The sequence below is a fragment of the Meleagris gallopavo genome, chromosome 2 (assembly GCF_905368555.1).
Source record: "Meleagris gallopavo chromosome 2, MGAL_WU_HG_1.1, whole genome shotgun sequence".
Taxonomy (NCBI): domain Eukaryota; kingdom Metazoa; phylum Chordata; class Aves; order Galliformes; family Phasianidae; genus Meleagris; species Meleagris gallopavo.
In genome coordinates this window covers 46,381,183-46,398,787 of record NC_139405.1, presented here as the reverse complement: position 1 = coordinate 46,398,787, position 17,605 = coordinate 46,381,183, and the positions used below count along the sequence as shown (strand labels likewise).

At 36.3% G+C, this 17,605-nt stretch overlaps 1 protein-coding gene across 6 annotated transcripts in view; it reads right to left on the bottom strand.

Moving 5' to 3' along the window:
- Positions 1–17,605, bottom strand: part of STXBP5 (syntaxin binding protein 5) — a 104,216-nt gene that overhangs the window by 76,716 nt on the left and 9,895 nt on the right. The window lies entirely within an intron of this gene.

The window sequence follows — 17,605 nt, the reverse complement described above, 5'->3', positions numbered from 1 at the left end:
CATAGTTGATTCGCAAATACTTTGTATTTTCAATTTTGTTATCCTCTTTCTCCAGACATGAAATTAAGGCAGCTTTCCAATCTCTAGGTGAGAGAACAGAAATAACACGCATCCAAATGAATTATGTAAAACAGTCAGTATATAATCATTACAGCACAAACAGGGTTCCTGGAGAATATTTTGCCAAAGAGTTGAACACCTACAGTTTTAAGCAGGCATCTTAGGAAGAATGGAAACCATTTCAAAGACATATGCAAGTCACTGAAAATATACAATTTGTTCTATTAGCATACACTAGAAATTAACAAATCATTACAATTCTCATTCAGTATTCAAGTCTCCCATATTTGTTACATATTTCATTTATGTGTGTGTGTATGCATATATACACAGACATTCATATCTACCCATATTTAGTGTGAATACATCTATCAACAGATCGATATATGCTATAGACAGATAGATGCCTTCATACTAGGGACAGTGGAAAAGCAAAAGTAACTATTAGGTTAGATGGAAATTAAAAATCACAAGCATCTCCTGCTCAGTGTCTGAAAAGTGAGACAAAATGCAGGCAGAACTACAGTGCAAAGAAGTCTACTTCAACACACCTCAGTATTTCACTTTTTAAACTTCCATCACTTTCTTCTCCTAGCCTAATGAATCTGTGTAACATCCAGACAAGTGATGAGAGAGATATTAAACAGATGTTGAATAATCCAGTAAACTTAATTCCAGCTTTCTTCCCTGAATAGAAGTAGTAATTTAATTTTGTTCTCGAATGGAAAGACTCAAAGAGTCAGCTCGCATCACCTGTTTTTTTCCCTTTCTGTATTTTTCATTCTAATCAATTTGGTTTCTGTAGAAAGAAGTCACCTGTGTTCCACTGCCAGTTAACAGCACTTAAAAAATAAATAAGCTTAGAATTCACACTTCTCCCTCCCCAAAAGGATACCTTCCTTTACAAACTCAGAATACTTTTAATGTACAAACAGTGCTTTTGCAAAAAAGACTGGAAAGAAAAAAATCCCCACAAGGAAGAACAAAGTTTTCAGACTATTTACATCAGCCTTGCTCACACTTCTGCATTCACTTGAATTGACAACTACTCGTAGTAAAAGACAAGCAATTCCTAAAGGTAAAATTCAGATATATATAGGAACCAAATTTTAAGACTTGTAAATTATTTATCTGCTCTGAAATAGTTTTCTATCAAAAGCTTTCCCAAATATCTCCCCAGAAATTAGTTTCCAACTTAAATATGTAACAGTTATTCTTTTACCACCCAAATTTATTTGGAGTTGAACCTTCATAGCTACCTTGCCTCATAACAAGACAAGTATGACCCAGAAAAACACAGAAATCCAGAGATTTTTTGAGTTACTCCAATCTTCACAAATTTTATCCTTCCCATGTTGGCTTCAAGAATTGTCTACTGCAAGTATTTTTAGAAGCATTGTTACCAGTTAATATAATTTTCAATATTAAAAATGCTTGAACTTTTGACCAGGAATCCTTCAGCATTTTCCAGGGCATATGAACCAGTTTCCACAAATCAATACATTTGCAACATTACAAGTTTACAAAAGTTTAAACATACAGAGGAAGTTTTTGCTTTTTGACAAGTGAGGGAAAGCCACATATACAGATCCGAAAAACAGGATTTCTTATCTCACTTATAGTTATGAAAAAAATAAAATCAGTCATTGCAGCTAGTCCATTTAGTGCTTTCAACCAAGGATTATGTTGCCTTCACTGTTTCACCTGGTAGCTAGAATTACTATTCTCATCTTGAATTAACATCATCATCCTAACCATCATTAATCTTCTTTTCTAAAGCAATGCAAAGCCTCCCCGTTTTCTGAATTCAATACTTCAATACTGGCTGTAGAAGGATAAGAGAATAGAGAAGTTCACTTGGAAGGGACCTTCAGAGATTGAGCCTGTCCAATTCCTCCATATCTTTTTGTGTGCGTGCAAGGCACAAGAACTTACTATACTAAGCAGTGACTTTACCACATAGCAGTCCCTGAAACAGGCAGAGACTGTAATGGATAATGACAAGATAGGCAAAGCATTTTCATTCTACAGACAGGAAAAACTCCCTGCCAAAGTCCTAGGGTTGCTGTAGAGAAAAACTGTGTCCTCTGAGTAGAGTTGTTTTTTTTGTTTTTTTTTTGTTGTTGTTGTTGTTGTTTTTTAAATCAAATACCAATCCTTTCTCCTCTGCTTCCAAGCACTTCTTCCCACTATTGCTATTCTGTCTATTAATATAAATATGAACAAAAACATTTAAGAGCTTCTCAGCAGTAGCTAGGACTATTGCTTCTGTGTTCCCCGATGTGATAAGGAAACTGACACCAGCAAACACTACCATTTGTCTCTAGTGCACGTTCTATGAGAAAGCAAGCAAAAGACAAAGGACAAAAGGCTTGGACAAGCGAAGGAAGTAATAAGGTGCTCATGAACTAACATCAGTGTTCACTTCCCAAACAGCTAGCACAGGTCATATATTAGAAAAGCATAGGATCACACAAATATAACCTTACCAGACTTGTGGCAAGAGTTCCAAAATGTATTTTTGCCATAGATGTTTCACAGAGCTATCCTTGCTTTTTTCAATTTTTCACACAGACAGAACTAAAGCATTTCAGTTTGTTACTGTGTTTTAACGCTGCTAAATTCTGATTAAAAAACGAAACTCAAAAATCTTAGTATTTATAGCTTAACTGCATGGGAACAACTCAGTGCACATCTGCTTAAATAGCATTTTTTTGAAAATGAAAACAAATTCCAGATTACATATGAAAGCCTCAGGAGGCATTTCACTTTTTAATTCTTCATGCATACGGGTCTTTTCCATATTTGTTTAAATATAGGCTGCTTCTTCACATGTGGTTGACCTGTCTGACATTGGAAACAGTTGCAAAAGCTGTAGTTATCAATTCAATCCCTAGCATAAACCACTCACGAATACAGAATCATATTTATAACAATTTCCTTTCAAACTGTTCTCATCTTCATATTACGCTGCAATAAAATTTTATAGTACAGACAAGATATGAACTGTATTCCTGTATGAGATTTGTCGCCATTACAATAGCTTGGGATTTACAAGACAAATACAAAACTAGCAACCTTTAAAATTTGTTACCAGATACTCCTCAAAACTCTAGCACTAACACTTCATAGTATATAAACATTTGGCAATTGTGATACAAAATACAGATCTACTAGAGAAAGATACATACCGCTGATCTATGTGCAAATCAGTAAGGTTGCTTATTCTTTCATATACCAGCCTGTAGCATAGAGCTTTAAAGCGCTGCTGATTACATTTGCATATTTTAAAACAGCCATTTCTAAACAATGTTTTACCGGTTTGCTTAGTATGTCCCCCAATTATTTTTCTAGACAGCAAAATCACCACTTACTTCACACACAATGTTGCGTACCACAACTATGGCCCCCAAGAATTACCATAACAGAAAAATATGAAGATGGTGAGATTTCCAAATTGTTCTGAGCATAGAGTAACTACAAGCCAGTCTGGGATTACTCACCATTGCCAATGTCTTGATGCAATCCAACTACACACAAAAAACAAATAGTTCAGTTATGGTACTCTGCAATTCGATGTACGCTCCTGGTGATGTATAGTCCTTTAAGCAGTAGAATATCAGTTTTGATTCATTCAACTGTTAGATGATCTACCTGTGCCTAGGTCTGATCAGTGCTATCGCTTTCTCAGACAGAAGTACGATTTCTCACAGAAACAATCTCAAAGAACAGTGCATCAATACACACAGACAGTAAAAGAGTTATTCGTGAAGTGGCAAAGTACCACAGTTGACAATGTCTACAAAACTAGTTTTTACCTTTCATGTTCATTTAATATCAACAAACGTGACAAAATAAAAAGTCTCAAAACATGTTGGAGTTTTAGACTTCACATCAAGCCGCAAGTGAGAGCATACCACCATTTTTCAAGAACAGAAAGGTTACAGAATTTCTTTCCAAAAACTTAGGCCTTCATAACTGCTCAGGCCTGCTGTGCTCACACCTCTCACATTAGCAAGTCTTTTTTATTCCCTATGTTTCACTATTTATGCCTGAAAAAGCATAAAATATTCACTAATATTTCACATCCACTTTCCTAATGTAAATGACAACATCAGGCAGACAAACAAATACAAAACAAGAACAAACAAGGACCTCTTTGTTATTTATGTAAACGGAACTATAGCTTAAAATGCACCCGAATCAGGAAAATAAACAGCAACATCTCTAAACGATGGAGCTCACTTTCACATATCCAGGGCTGCTAAAGCTTTTAGCTAGAATTACAGCATTTATTCCATTTCCAAAACGTATTTCATTTTTCTTTTTATAAAACAAGTCCCCAAAGTGGTCCAGATCTAAGGTTTTTGTCCTCCAACTTCAGTGGCAGAGCAACAGCTACATTCCACTTGCTTGGTTAGTGTACTGGGGGAAAGGTACAAACACTACAACTTCATTAAGAAACTGAAGTATAATGAAAGCACATTTTTGAAAGATATAGGTCTGCTTTCACAAATTTGAGGTCAGGTTCAGCTCCAAAAAGAACTTTAAGACTTCCTAGATTTCTTCATCTTGGAGAACATTTATCTTAGTCCAGTTTGCAGCCTTACTGTGAAAACTGATGAGCTGTCCCCTTTCCTATAAGCATCTACATTGCCCAGGTAACAAGAAGCTCTAAGAACGTGGTTTCAGCAGCAGACTGGTGAAGTGAGGCAGGATGTCCCTTCTGGTCCAGCCAGTATCCTTCTACTCCCTCCTCATATCAGACGTCCTTGCAAATGACAAAAAATGGCATTTATCCCAGAGGATGGGGTGGAAGACAGCTCTAATCATTGATCTGTGTGACTAAAAACCCTCTCAAATTTTGTTTAAACCTTACATTTAAATCTTACCAGAGGTACTAACAAAGCAAACCCAAGGCAGTCCTTTGATTTGTTTTCCCTTTTTTGTTTTTTTTTTTTCTTTTTTTTCTCTCTCTTTTTTTTTTTTTTTTTTTTTAAATAGTAGAAGCATTTGTCATGGCAGATAAAAACAACCGTGGAATTAAGAAAAGTGCCATAAAATAAACTTTGTAACATATAAAGGTGCAACACAGGATAACAGTTCAGTAATCTGAAAAAGTAATCTTTTGTTAATGGGCAGGTCTCATTTTCTTCAGTTTTAAAGCATATGGCTGCCTTCCGAAAACCAAGAAAGGACACGACTTCACAAACACTTTTTACATTCAAAGGAAGCTGAACTTGTATCTGCAGACATTTTTCCCTCTCTCCTCCAAGTGAGGCCATGCACCAGCTCTTCACAGGTACTCCTCCAGTGACACTAAGAGCACCTCACCTCTGCTCCCACAAATCACCCCAGTACAAACCAAAGCTTTAAGGGGCAGGAACAAGTACCAGAAATGGCAGTGGGACACCTGATAAGAGCCCATACAATACAGGCTACAATTCAGTTAGATCAAGCTTTCTTCCTCAGAAGAGCAGCCACACCTCAAAGCCACAATCCTCTTCAGAAGTTGCACAGTTTACTGCTTTGTTATGAAAAGTCTGGTGCTGTCATCTACCACACAATACAATCAGCTTTTAAAGCTGATATTGAAGTTAGTCAGATGGAAATACTATCAAATTACGAGCAACAGCTTACTATGGGGATTCTAGGTGGATGATTACAATGTATTCTCCTTTTGCAGGAGAAAAGGAGAGGGCAAGAAAACCGACTTCAGGAAAATGAGATAAGGAAAAGGAAGATTGACAGATACAGCCAGCCAGAAGACATTGACTGCAATGCTTGTACATCAAAAATAGCACTTGCTGAATTAGCTGATATCTGCAGTTTGACCTCATTACTTGCACAGAAAAAGAGCCAACATTACATATAGTATTTGGAAGCTATCACATGTGTCCCTAGAGAGCAAAGAAATATAAGTTCCAGGCAATGAAAAAATCCACATTCCGCTTCTTTCTGTTAGTTGTAAGGGTGAAAATAAATGCGAGGCACCTAACGGAAGATGAGACTAGAATCTCACTCCTGGTTTTTCCAAATCTGGAAAAGTAAGAGTGGAAAAATAATAATAATAATAAAAGCAACACAAAGAAAGGTAGGTTCCATACATTTATGGACTCCAAAGAGACCATTTACACACTGATAAGACTGATAAATGCAATACATTTTTCTCAACTTTCAGGAATCTTAGCATTATACAAAATTCGAGTATTTTTGAGAGCAACTGCATTGAGTGTTCAGCATTGTTTTAATACAAATGATGAAGGCTAAGAAGCTCCACTTGGATGACTTATATTTGACCATAAAACTATATGAGGTACATTGTCACAAAATTATTTGATCCCATTTGATCTCAGAGGTTTTCATTATTGGGTGAAGAGAGTGATAACACACTGGGTGGCCCTGCTTGAGCAGGTTGTTGGCCTCCAGAAGCCCCATCAACTTCAAACATTCTTATTCTGTGAGGATGCATAATATTTAAACGGGATTTTTTAGATATTAATTTTATAATTACCAATGTCATATTAACAGGATAGGCTACAGCAAACAATTAGTGCCGTTTGCTAATGCTGCTTCCACTGAACTCATGACTGCACAAGCCCCTGGAACCAATATCTCAACTTCTGCATCAGTCAGTGATCAGATCTACTCTTGCATAAATGCAATCATCATATTCACCTTGTTCATAAAACAGTGCTCACCTTCTTTAAACATCAGAAGCCAACTGTTTCAAAGACAACTGTTTAGAATAATCCTTGAGTACATAGCTTACTTAAGGACATTATTTTATTTCTCTATACAGGCAGCTTCAGCAATTTTAAAGCATAAAACTTCTTAACTTACAGTGAGAAAAAAAATTAATTACTGAACTAGTCTACACAGAAACTGATCAGCAGTGGATATTCAGCAGTTACTTAATATTTTTTTTCCAGTAAAAAAAAAAAAAAAAGGCCAAGAGTCAAAATAGATCTTAAGCTTCAAAGCTACTTATATAAACAAGCACGAACACAGTATTTTCCAAATAGCTTAGAAAAGTACCAGCAAGCTTTTTTATAAAGGTTGTACTCGGTTGATTTTTCTCAGAGCTGACAGGTTACAGGCTTTCAATAATAAGCCACAAAAAAGGAGATTAATCTGTTGGGGTTTTTTTTTTTTGTTTTGTTTTTTTTGTTTTGTTTTGTTTTGTTTGTCTTTCAAGAAGGATGACAGGGAGGGAGAACAGCAGAATACAAGGGAAGAGAGAAGGAAATTGATACAAATATATTTGCATAATGGTTCCTTTGACTATACAAGATGTACTGAAATGGCTTGTAACTGCTAACTCAAAGTTCTTTTAGAAAGACTATATACAGGAGAATAAAACTAACAAATAATTACATACTTTGAAGAAACATCACCAAAATTCAGAGGCAAATATCTTTGCATTCTCTTGCACATTTCCAAGTCCTATTCATCTGCCATCCACTTAAACCAGTTTATTTTTAACGCCAAATTTTAATGTATTATGAACATCCTACCTCCTTCTTCCTTCTGATTGTACAGACTATATCACAATTTTAATAATTCACCAGGCTCTTTCTTCTTATATCCCTAGCTTCTTAGCCACAACTAAAGGTAAAGCCATCTTTTGCTCTTGGAGCTGAGCAGTACATGGGGGAAGAATGAATTCTCTCCCAGTGTCCAAATATTTCATGCAGAATTGCCAACAGCAGCATTAACAAACGTAATGTGTTGAACTAGATGTTAAGTGATTTTTCATATGCCCACTTACTTCAACTTACAAAAGCGTAACGAACCCTATATTATCTAATAAGACAGGCAATTTAACGATTTTAAAGGATACAGCCAATTCTTCCCAATAAATTACTGTCAATTAATGCCAATTTCTGACTATAAAGCCACTGCTAAGTCTAGAAGTGTCTCTTATGCCCCATGTTTGGGAAGACAGAATGATCTAAAACACTTCTCTTTTTATTTTATTACAAATTGCACATTAACATAATTTCTAGTTCTGCAAATCACCAAAAGATGAGAAAATTTTTTTATCTTTTTCTGGTATCAAAGTAGTAGTGACAATTTTACAGAAGGTTAGCTCAATATTACCACCACAAATAAAAAGTTAAGGTACAATTCAAACAATTCAGTAGATGGCACTCTTCCACCAAAATCAAAAAAAGGAAGATCATAATATAAACAAATTATTATCTTTGGGCTGCAGTGCTTACTTTTAATATGTAAGAAATACCCCAACTTGTAAGTTTTAATTTTTTTTTTATACTTTTCATAGAGTTTAGAAAGATAATTTCTTTACTTGCAAATATACTGAAGCGTTACAATACTTTGTCATAATGCAATTCTACCTGTCCTTTTCTCCAGGTTTGTGCTATTACAGAGTCTACTTCATACCACAAAAATAGCTGTATACAATTTGTTTTTTAATAAGCTTATGCAGCATTTTGACTTCATTAGTGAACACTTTGCTTTATTTAGTTTAAGTTGTATTAATAAATAGTGTCAAAGAATAGGTGATTATTAGAACAATCTAAATTAAGCTTCAAGATAAAAATTGGCATTAAGTATGCAATTCTTTAATATTTTTTAAATGTAGGTATGCCATTAAAGATAAAGCTTCTTTTTTCATCTCAGCTCTTCATTTGAAAGTTTGTGGGTGGCACCTTAAATCCTGCTGTCATCATACTTGAAGACTTCAGGTGGGTCCTTCAGCCACCAGAAATGCATCACTATTCACTGAACAGAATTTCAGTGAGAGCATGAACGCAGCAATACAGCTCTGTACAGGCCATGGATGTCAAACAAAGAGCTTCTTTAAGACTAGGGAGCACAGTGTGCATGAAAGTAGCCACTGCCAGTTTAAGACCACAAAAGGATAGAAACGAGAACACCAACAGAAAAGCACAATCCAAGGTAGCTTTTCCAAAGTACATTTCCTGCTGTTCTTTCTAGGTTGCACTTCACTGGAAGGAGGCATGCTACTACCATGCAAATCTAGCTTCTTTGAGTGAGGGGGTTTTTGATACTTTAGAGAAGTTGCTCATCTTTTATCTTTGTGTACATCCTTTCCCAGATTCCAAGCAATGCCCGATACTTATGCCCTGCTATTACAGGGTTTAACTTGCTTGTAATCTGCTCATACTTTCTGCGACAGAAGAGCTGTTTTGTTCAAGTTTAACAGAGAGAAAGAAGTCCTGCAGATAACATTTTGCTGTAAGCTTTACAAAAATAGGAAACTGAGAAGAGGAGAAACCCAGATTAGACATATCCCACCAAAAGGGATAGCATTACCTCAACACCCTAAAATAGAGTCTCCGCATAAAATGGTGCAGTCACAGAAAACACTTCTATAGTTACCGCACAGGGAAATTCTACTACAGGAGGGAGTCATACGATTCCAAGGTTCACAGATGAAGTGTCTCAGCTTCCTTTCTCCAGATAGAAGTAAACGAATATCCACATCCTTTAACTCACTTCCTACAACTGAAACTGCTTCAGTAAAAAGGAAAGAAGGAACTCCTCTCTTCATAGGATGGTCCGAAGAAAAACATTACATATGGTCATCTGTGGTTTTGAGCCCTTCCAAGATGCAGAGCTATACCTACTTGTGCTCCCTAGCACTTCCAAGATCCTGCAGCTTAACTGGAGCGTGAATTCTGCAAGAATGAGGTTGTCTTCAAACAAGTCTGCACTGAAATTTGATAGTTTGAAATCTGATTTATTTTAAGACTAGAGCTTTCCCTTTCCACACAGAGTACTGTTGTACTGCCACTCAGCTCCCCAAATGCCGAGACATCTTCATTTCCTCTCCTTCTTTCCCCTTCTCCCCACCACTTTTTTTTTTTTTTTTTTTTTTAAGGTAAAGAGAAGGACAACAAAATAAACAGCAAGGTTGTACAAAGATTTGCTTTCCTCAGAAACTCATTTGCTTCCAAGAACTATCCCAGAAGATCAAAACAATCCTTGCTCAGTTACAAGTTACTACAAAAATTAGCAATCCTAAAAAAATGCAATTACTACTGTTGTCACTCATCCCAATACTAATATGCACAAAATTAAATGCTCGCTGTTTGTGGTAGGCTATCAAAATAGTTTAGAGCTTTACTGACGTTTTACTGTCAAAGTCTGAAATTACAAATCCCAAACTAAGAGGTTTTCCACCTTCACTAAGGAAACTTCCAGCTGTGGAAAGCAGAGGTGCACAAATGCCATAACAGGAAAATATCCTGGGGTTCAGATAAGAGAAATATATTTTCTGGAAAGGACTCCACATTCAAATTCAAAATTGTTTCTGAGCAGTAAATTCAAAGCTTTAAACTGAAAGTGGTAATCGAGTCTAGCCAGCTCTTCAGCTTCAAGTCAGGATAATGTGCACTGATAGTATAATTTACTGCTTAAAATGTTTTGAATGCTTTTAGTGTGACATTATTTTTACAATTCATTAATAAATAATGAAAAAGTGAAATCAATTAGTTTTGAAATTTCGCTTCTGTAACACTTTCCATCAAAAAATAGAATACAAAAAAACTGCTGATGCAACTCTTAGCTAACTACTGAAATCTCTAGAAGTTGCAACATGTAGATGTTTTACATAGCCTTTGCAAGATGAGGAGTAAAAACCACAGGAGGCTCCAATTTAAGCTCAGGAAGAACGTATTTATTTGGTATCTGTCATACTAAATAACACGTGATTATGTTCTTTAACTCATCACAATGAAAACAAACAAGAGGCAAAACTGTTTTCCCACAACTTGGGTAGAATATCTCAGAGAATAAGTTCTATCTATAAAAGATATTTACATAATTTAGCTGTTACCTTAATGTAACTCTTTTTAATCAGGCTAATTTCTAAAGCAAGGAAAAAAAAAAAAGGAATATCTGTTACCTACCTACAGGCTTTAGTAACTTGGCTGAAGTTGGATTGTCCTTTACAAATGCAGTCATCCTCTATTTTCAAGACTGACCTATTTATTACTTTTTTAGATATTGGCATAGTAGAGTGGCAACAATTTAAACAGAAACAGATAACCTCATTGTACATGTATAATTCTTAGCAGCTCTATGTGAATTGAAGAAAACTGTTTCAAGAAAAAGATTAGCCTTACTGACAGTAAAGAATTCCACCAGAACTGCACTTAAGTTAAATATGTACTAAGAAAAAAACTAATCGTTTTTCCCCTACAAAAGAAACTTCCTTAGGCCAACTGCTTGCAGATTAACAGACAAGCTCCGCAAGTCAGGAAGCGTTTTGCTTGCAGTCAAAATATTCCAACTACTTTTGCATCCAAGGACAAACAAAATCTGTTTGATATGTTAACACAACATGTCTGATTACTTTAGTTTCCCATGAGTGGCCAAGGTCCCAGCTCCAGTTCCTGAGAATGACTGTTTAATCAAGAATCACCAACAAGCCCCTACCCCTCCCACATGCATTTCCAGGTCTGCATGACTAAACCCAGGAGAGCTTACAGAGAGTAAGTCACTTACAAAATGACTCTGCTGGAAACAAGGCTGCCTAGACAGGAAAAAGGTTTTTTAATAGAGTCATACAATTGCTCAGGTTGGAAAAGATCTTAAAGACCATCAAGTACAACCGAGACCTAACCATGCTACCCTAACTCTAACAACCCTCTGCTAAATCATGTCCCTGAGCACCACATCCACACAGTTTTTTGTTTTTTAAACACACCCAGGGATGGTGACTCAACCACCTCCCTGGGAAGCCGATTCCAGTGCTTAACCACCCTTTCTGTAAAAAAGTTTTTCCTGATATCCAACCTAAACTTGCCCTGGCACAACTTGAGGCCATTTCCCTTCATCCTGTCACCAGTGAGAAGAGACCAACCTCTCACTTGCTGTAAGCACCCTTCAGATACTGGAAGAGAGCAATAAGGTCTCCCCTCAGCCTCCTTTTCCCCAGACTACACAGCCCCAGTTCCTTCAGTCACTAAGCCAAGCCCTCTCTCTTTTCACAAATTGCATGCATACACAAATTTGATCCTCTTGAACCAGAAAAGGAACAAGAAAGCTAGATTATTAGATCTAAATTGCTTGAAATAAGAGGCCAAGAACGTACCTGCATTGGAAGAGGCCATTCACAGATTCTACAATTAACTTGACAGAAGTAGCACAGTACAGTACACACTTGAAATCTAAAACAGTATTTCTGAGGTAATTTCATGAGGAAAAAAATGACCCACAAACACTGAAATCTTTCCACATTTAAGAGAAAAACAGACCATTTTTTGAATTCAAACAGAGTATTTCTATTAACCAAAATATTCCTCTACCATTCAAAATAGCAACTATTAAAGGAAGATTCTAATCTGAACAAATGCAAGTGAAAAAAGACATTATTGAAAGACCCTTGGGTTGAGCTGACACACACCTTGCAGTCAAACAGGAACAAAAACATATCAAATGGCAGTTTTATAAAATTGCTACACAATAAGGCACACAGATAAGTAACACAAATATGCCCAATACTGAGTTGCTAAGATATTTTAGCTTCATATTTAACAAAGTTCTTATTAGGAACTGAAACTGTTTATAAAGACTCTCATTCAGAGTACATTTACATAATCTTTACATGTTCTCTAACAATACTGTTAAAAACAAAAACAAAACAACACAAAACACTAACAAGAAATATCCCTGAGATTAATTTCATTAGGAGTAAACTCCTCCAAAACTAAGTACATTTGTATCACCTATAATTGTAACCAAAATGTGCTAATTAAGTTTGACACCAAACATTATTTCGTGAATCTTTTGCGAGAATCATCTCTTTGATTGAGATTCCCTACATCAGGCAAGACTGCATACCTAAAAACATCAATCATTTTTCTATAGATTAGAACAGCAAGCATTCCTAAAGTCTTCATGCTATAATCGGATACAACTGCTATTATAAGATAAGATAGTGTTTTAAGAATGATAGTTTAAGAAATTACTTTTTCCCCCTTCTAGACTTACTCAACACCATTGGTTTCTGACCTTGCTTTACACTCACTGTAATTGCAATAACTTCAGCTACAGATAGAAAACTGCAGGCAGCAACATTATCAGATCGCAATGTGATTATCACACTCCAGTTTTCAAGCCAGCTTTTGACATAAAAAATCGCCAGTACACCACAACACCCTTGGTATTTTGTCACGCTATGCACCAGAAATTGTTTTATCAGCTCTTCAGGCATGAGATGCACTTTGCTTAAGCAGCAAGGACTATTCTCTTGCTAAAAATAAGAGAGGTTTACAGAATTTTAAACTGCGCTTATAAAAATTATTATTATTGAGAGAAGTACTGAGTAGAAATAAAGTTTGCATAACCATAGTGTTGAAAAACACCCCAGCTAATAACTTCTTCCCTCTGATAGGAGTCAGAGTTAAGACCACAGAACCGCTGTACGAACTGAGATGCTCCATCCCCTACAACACCAATCTACTATTTAAGAGCACACAAGCCTGGTCACTTCTTGCAGTCTATTCACTTTACATTCTCAACCTACCACTACTGCGGGATTAGGTATGTTACAGATAAATCCTTGTCTACTCCCTGTAGCATCTTTTCACAGACACATGAACTCTCGAGTTTGCCCACACCCCTCCTGCCTGCACTGCGTTTCTGCAGTCTCACTGGGAATTGATTGCTGTTGGTTTTTTTGTTTTTTTTTTTTTGTTTTTTTCCTTCTGGCCAAGCAGAGGAAGACTACACTTATAAAGGACAATGCAGCTTTAACCAAGTTTTGAAAGCCTGTAGATAGGCAACAAACATGCCTTTACTTTTTTCTTGCTTTAGAAAATGATCTGATTAAAAAGGTAACACCTAAATTCTCTATTCTATCTAGGTCAGGGTACATTAAGGAAGATAAAGCCATCCTTGAGCACTTCAGGGGAAGAATCTGTCCATAACTTTAACAGAGTTGTAAGGACTTCTACAATTTCTGTAGACTGAAATGAAATGCAGCAAGTACTTCTCTTGCAACCAGTTCCTGTTTGCCTAGAGGAAACTGTGCTGGACTTGGTGATGATCCTCGAATAGTTCTCTACCAACTTGTGATGTTCTATGATTCTGTGAACTGTTTACAGTGATCACTCACATGCTTACTATGCCAAGGTAGATGACCTGACCCTCAGGTGCAATAGCAATAATGGCCTCAATAATGGCTATCTTAGAGTGGAGCAAACTCATTAAAAATACAATTTTAGTTAGTTAGTGACTATCGAATACTCATGCTTAAATTATACAACACCAGATTTCTGGCAACTTTGGAACTGTAACTGCAGATATTAAAATGAGCTAGTTTTGAACCAAAATTCACTCTAAACACAGGTCTGTTGCACAAAGCATGAGATCAAACAGACAATGCGTTCTAACTTTTATTGGTGTTTTTGTTTGTTTGTTTTACTAACAACTAACCCTCAAATACACCAGCTGTGTTGAGCCTATGTATTTACAGATAAGTATAGGTTAGGCTGTGTTTTATTTTTATTTTATTTTATTAGTGCTGTAGAGCTGTTTTTTCACACTGAAGTAAGAGGAGCATTTATGGCTGTTAGCACTAATACTACATTGTATGCATTACAAGTAACTTTACTGCATTCCATACATGTCTTTGCCAAGTGTCATTCCATTTTCTCTATAGAAAACTACAGGAGGTAAAGAGGCAGCACAAATGTCATCAAAAATGGTCTGGAAATGACAGAATTCACTGTTATACACAATTCCATCACAAACTAGTGGAATAACTTCAGGTTATACACTAAAATTCACTGGAAAAGGCTGCCCAGGGAGGTTGTAGAGTCTCATTTCCTGGAGATATTCAAGACCCACCTAGACACCTACTTACGTGACCTGGTGTAGGGAACCTGCTTTGGCAGGGGAGTTGGATTCGATGATCTCTGGAGGTCCCTTCCAACCCCTATGATTCTGTGATTTTGTGAAAACGCAAGTGCAGTTCTAAAAATTATTTATTTTTTTGAAGGGAACTGTCTGTTAACACCTTCTGTTGAGATACTTCTCCCACTGGGAATTGCCAGCAGAAAGAATGTATCATCAAAAGTCAGGACAGTTTGCTCAACAAATGCCAGCATTCTCCACAATTTATCTCCATCTACTCCCTAAGAGCAGCATTTATTTGATCTGGAATTTGTTGACAGAATGCTCATATGTAGAACAAAACAAATGATTCCTTTAAACTGCCATCATTCTAAAGTTAAAAAGTTTCTGTCCTTCACTACTTAAGTAAAGGAAGAAAGGTAAATAAGTTAACTCTTTCTGCTTCTTCCTCAAGCATCCTCTACAGCATGTATAAATTCTACTCTACGTAACTTTCACCATCCACTCCTTTTATTTTTTTCCTTACAATCCCTTTGACTACTCAAGTAATTCACAGTACTTTTATACTTCCACAGGCAATGCCTGAAAGAAAGCAAGCAGAGAGTAGGTTCAAATTCAATTTCAAGACAACCAGAAACACTGTAGAAAATTTAATAGTTTGGAACTTAATTTTTTTGTTTGTTTTCTTTTTCCCAGTTTGTGTGGCTGTGGATGTTCATGCTCTTTAACAGAAAGTACAAAACAAGGTGTTTTGTTTTAAAAAGCAGTATTCTAAATGAATGTCATTAGTATTTCAAAATTTTACTTTAAGAGGTAGGCTATTTAATCTCTTTTCTCGAGCTTAGCAACTCATTGGGATTTCTTCCAAAAAATGTTACATTTCTCACCTAATTATTTTAACAAATGAGGGGATATTCATTCTACCAGTAAGAAATCTCTCTCTATATCAGTCACTTAAATGGAAATGTATTAAAGTTGAGGCAGGAAGGGGAGGTAGGGAGAAGGGGGAGAGGGAAAAGCGGATGGAAGTGTTGTATTTTGCTGATTTTTGTGGTTTTCCTTTTTATCTGACACTTAAAGGTGGTTGTGAAGTGAATTTCAATGTACCAGACTACTACATAAGTTCTATACAATTACAAAGGGAATGCTGCACAGATTATTGTTATGCAGCTCACTGTATATTAATAAGCATCACTAAAGCTTTAATACCAACACTACAAAGTTCAGTCAAGAATGTTTTTCAACTGTGAAGATGAACATCTGTTCTTTTTAACGAGGTAGTAAGACTGGATAGAGCATATGCTAAACAAATACAAGCAAGTTAATCCTGTCAATTTAACATTAAGTTATCACCAAAATTTAGCATTCTATTCTTCTTCCCTAAAGAGCGAGTAGAAAAAAATCAAATTGCTTTTGTCCATCTGCTGCTGCTGACTGAGTTGGTGTTATTAGGCCGGAAAGAGGCAGGATCAGCTGAATCATCCCTTTAGGTGGCTGTTCTATTAAATATTTCATTTTAACATGAACCAAAGATCTAGTGTTAATCACACACATACTGAGTACATGCCTGGAAGTAACCTCAAGAGGTTATGCAATGCACTTCTCTGCTGGAAACAGCATGAAACACATGAACTAAGACAGCGGCTCACCAGGCAGAGGCCTTGCTTGCACTGCATACTTTAATCAGCTACCTGCTTTTCCAAAGATAAGGCAGCTCCTGTGAATACTTCAAGAGAATACGGGAGCAGAACAAGACATTTCATTCTTAGAAAATCCATGGGAAAAGCCTCATGAAAGGGTGAGCTACAGCCTTCTTGGTGGAGAACCTAAGAGCACCTCTCTCAACCCTCTCCACCTGTGTTGCTCTCGTGAATGCTGCCTAGTTTTGATGAGACTCATTAAGAATTGTTCTGGACATGGAATAGCCACTGCAATTATTTTATCTCAATTATAAAAAAAAAATAAGCTTCAAGTTGCCCAGAAAAAAGGACAGATTTTCTACTACCTCCTCAGGGCATTTATGAAATAAAGATCCAATGACATTCAATGAAATTAACAGATAAAGAAAAGATACCAAGTAGTTATTTCTATCAAAAGAATAGGATCTCTGTATAGAACAGAGATCAAGTAGAGGATTTTGCAAACAGCAACACTTCAGACTACACAGTACTTTGTCAAGTATTTCAAGCCCAGCCTCACTTAAAACAAAAAATGCATTTCATACGTTTCAATTAGCTCAGTCAGCATAACCTAACAATCTTCAGAACATTAATCTTGTACTTTATTCTCTGTGCTAACAAAGGACACATTTGAAGTTTCACCTACCTTCACTGCTCTTGACATTTAAGACAAAGCTTGAAGTGAACAAAAAAATCCGAAAGTATGGGAGCACCAATGCAGGGCATAATTACTACGGACAAATAACTAGTGAAAACTGTGTATAAGTAAAAATTGCATCTAATAATGTTAAAGAATTGCTCTAATTCATCAACTGATATAGCTACCTTAATAGAAGCACTAATACCTAGTGTAATTTTTAAAAAAGGAGAAGCTAATGGATTCACAATAGATTAGGTATTTGCAGGAAATGATGAAGTCAGAATTACTATTATGCAAATCAAGGCTGTCACCAAGCTGTACAGAACTCAGACAGAAAAGCAAGCATACCTTACCAGGAGAGATTTGAACTGCA